This window comes from Octopus bimaculoides, chromosome 5, assembly GCF_001194135.2.
Source record: "Octopus bimaculoides isolate UCB-OBI-ISO-001 chromosome 5, ASM119413v2, whole genome shotgun sequence".
Lineage (NCBI taxonomy): Eukaryota > Metazoa > Mollusca > Cephalopoda > Octopoda > Octopodidae > Octopus > Octopus bimaculoides.
Window position 1 is genome coordinate 7,174,176 of NC_068985.1, and position 4,120 is coordinate 7,178,295.

A 4,120-nucleotide genomic window follows, 5' to 3' on the forward strand; every position below is an offset into this window, starting at 1 on the left:
TATATATATATATATATATATATATATATATGAAAATTGGCACTCTGTCGGTTACGATGACTAGGGTTTTAGTTGATCCGATCAACAGAACAGCCTTCTCGTGAAATGAAAGCCCAAGTAACTGAAAACTTCATATAGACACACGTACTCTTAACGTAGTTCTCAAGGAGATTCAGCATGGCACAGAGTTTGGCAAGGCTGGCTCTTTGAGTGTCAGATATTACACATTTTTAGTAGCAGCTCAGTGCACTAGAACGACGCGAAATAAGGTATCCTGCTCAAGGACACAACATACCACGAGGAATCGAACTCATGATCATACGATCCTGAACTTAATACCACAGCCACTAAGCCACGCAAGTTATCAAAAGTACTTCTGCCGGAAACCTATTGGTGCGAAAATTACTGACCGAAAGATCGATAACGTATTAGTCAACATAAATTACATTCAAGATTAATGTCGACTATTTTCTAAAGAATTTATATTTTTGAAATAATAAACATATTTCAACCAACTTTGTAAGGAAAACCTTAGAATATTCTGTATAACAATAACACCTACGCAAAAAATCGCTCCCAACCTAGTAATATATTACGGAGCTGAACGGCTCATGTCACGCGATACATATTTCAGATTTAGAGACACTCATAAGACTTGTCACGATCAAATCAATCAATGCGATTAAAATATTTATAAGCAATATAAGCTGAATTCCTTCGAAAACCCAAGAATGCGCTCATTTTGCATTATGGGAATAAAATGCATATTTTATAATTCGTACAACCAACTGCATAGTTCTACAAGTTGTCATTGTTCGTACCTTGTTATATATTAGTTTCTAGTTTTGAATGTAAATTCAAATTTTCAGCAAATTTCGCCCTCCTCTCCATGTATTATACATTACCATTTTTTTCTCTTTCGAAGAAGAAAAATCCAATTTGTTTTACGACAAACGGATTTGAATTATGAAGCATTAACTTATACGATTCCACTGTAGCACGAGTGCTACTGTAGCGGTCAAACGTTCTGACATCATTGTTGAAGATATTTTAAACAAGCTCTATTTTAAATTTCCACACATAAAACATGGTCAACGTTGACAAAGTGTTAATATATAACTTTAACATGAAACACTAAACGATATTGTAATCGCCCTCACTCTCTTTTAAACGTTTTTGATTTTAAATTAACATCTGATTCAACTTAAACATGTTAACTTAACCATGACACCCAGTGGAACACCTAATACAACACTCCCTTTCATATATACATAAGTGTTCCAGCCATCCTCAATTATAATATTCAATTTTATATAATATGTTTAGTTACGAATCCGTGATCTCACTTCCAATAAACCAGTCTATAAAGATATTTTCAGTGGTTACAATGATGTTTTCACCCTATTCTGTTGTTCTAGAGAAAAGAAGTAAATAGTGAAAACGACAACCCACCACAATACACAGATGAAACTAGCCATATGTATTGATATTCCTCCTAACTTACAAGTAACTTCCAGTGTTATCAAACCTCGTTGTTAGTCAACAATTTTCCATCACAAGTCGAATAATCTTACATATTTCAGTATATCTATAGTAGAAATTCTGTTATACACAACTTTGTGAAATCTTCAGAAAAATTCAAACAATGCAATTTGTTCACACCCACAACTAGCAGCATAACATTCGACAACATTACTCGAAATCGGTCCAAATGCAAATTTTCGGGAACTGAGATACTCTAAAAACTGTACTCGCTGCGTTGGTCAATTTTTTCGTATGTATGATACGATGAACGTGCGAAAACTGATCAAAAAATGTCAAGACTGTTTCTATGCTAACGGAGCTAAAGTAGGCGGAGTCAAGCCGTTTTGGCACAAATTGACCGTGAACTCTGTCACGCATGCAAACTAAGTTGCACCGTTCTCATTCACACGTTGTTTACAGCTGTGCTTGAAAGTAAAGTGTGTAGAATTTGGTCGTCTCACCAGAATTGCATTCGCCCGGTGAGTGGCACCTCGACCATAACAACGCACCTTCACATTCAGCCCAGCTTGTGCAGCAGTTTTTGGCTAAACACATTTCCTTGGTCCGACCGCTACCATTTTTCATAGGCCTCGCTCCTTGCGACTTTTACTCTTTCCAAAAATCAAACCCCGCTTCAGAGGAACAGATTTGAAGACACCGAGGAAATCTAACAAAATGCGCCATAACAAAAAGAAGCTCCAGCAATGCTTCTATTAATGAAAACGATGCTGGATAAAATGTGAGACTTCAGAAGAAGATTGAATGACCAATTGATACGTGTTGTAGCTTTCGTTTTATAGCACCAGTCCCGATACTTCTTGATCAGTTCTCGGATGAAGTACATATCGACATTATAGTCAAGAATATTGATTTCATTCTTATAAATAGAAAATTGTTTATTTCTTCAAATCAAAATCCAAAAGCATGAACTTTGCCAATCTTGTGCAGACGTGAGTTAGCAAAAATGTCAAACGTCTTTTTATGCACATTTTCCGTTTCCGCACGCACTAAACCATCCTTATACACTAAATGTAATATTCATCCCGATTTTCTTTGCAACGTTCACAATAATACAAGTCTTTTTTGTTTTGTTTTTTCTATACACTTTTAAGTATAAATTCTATCCAATATTTCAGCAGCTGTTATAGCCATTATTAATGACACAGTGGCCATTATATTGCCAATACATTTTAAATGAAACCAAAGAAATTTTCCTTGCCAATATAGCCGTTCTTCAAATATCATTAACCTTTAATTAGTCTAGTTCGTTAAACAACAACAGATACACATTCCATTATTCCAGTCATCAACACCTCTCACCGAACACAATACATAATGGACATCTATTATTGAGCTTCCTAACTAGCTGTATGTGTATGTATTTGTATGTATATATATATATATATGCATCTGTTTATTGTGCATAAATGCACATACACACATATATATACATACATATATACATACATACATACATATATATATATATATATATACATATATATACATACACACACACACACACACACACACACACACACACACACACACATATATATATATATATATATGTATATATATAAACTTACTCGATACTCAAATTTAATTTATTTTCAAATATATGCTGTCTAATAATCTCTAATTTATGTTTTAAGATGCTTCCAGGAAAGAAGTTGGTAAATTATCCACTTTGCCATGTATAGCATTTAATATTTACACATTCAAAGACTGCGAGAAATACCATTGTATTGACCGGTTCAACTTGGGATTCCATATACCATTTCTTCAACAACGATTTTATCCTTTCTATTAAAGCTGAAAGGCTTCTTGAATGATTCTTATAACGGTACCTAAAGTTCAAAGGATGGTTGTTATGTCTGGATTTGAATTTTCCTTCCACGGCTCCGATATAACGTTTGATCTTTGTACGATCCTTATCATAGTTCGCTGAAATCTGTGCTTCATAAATAACGGAAGGTATATAGCACAACAGCCATAGAGTTCATTTACATTTGTTTCTACAATTGCATTCAGGATGGGCTTCAGTCATCTGTTGCTTAATTTGGAAACTTAAAGATGAAGGTATCAGTTTCGATATCAAATGGAAATTCATCTCCAAAGTCAGATCCTATATTAACGGATCAACAAAATGTTCAATATGTTCTCCGGAAAAAGAAACTGCATCTTTTTCAAAAATTGAGAACATCCAACGAATAAATAAATTGTAGGAACGCATTTCAAAACGATACACCTTCTTGGAATTAAGAAGTAGACCCCCAGACATTTAGTAAACCATTAAAATCCTGTTTAGGTCAGTTTGATATCGAATTATTGTAACATTGGCTATATTTGGTGCTTTTCTCTTGTCTTCTTCCCTGCCAGCATCACTTATTTAAACGGCATATTCTCATAAGACAGCGTGATAAATGGCGAAATAAATTATTATTTCGAACAAGAATCCCTGGGTAGGTGTATTTTACAAGATTTATGGTTTGATTATAACATTATCTTTAGTCTCTGGGCTGACCTAGAGTTTTCTACGCGTTAAAAACTTTATCACATGATATATACATTTTGCTACACTGTATAAATATAT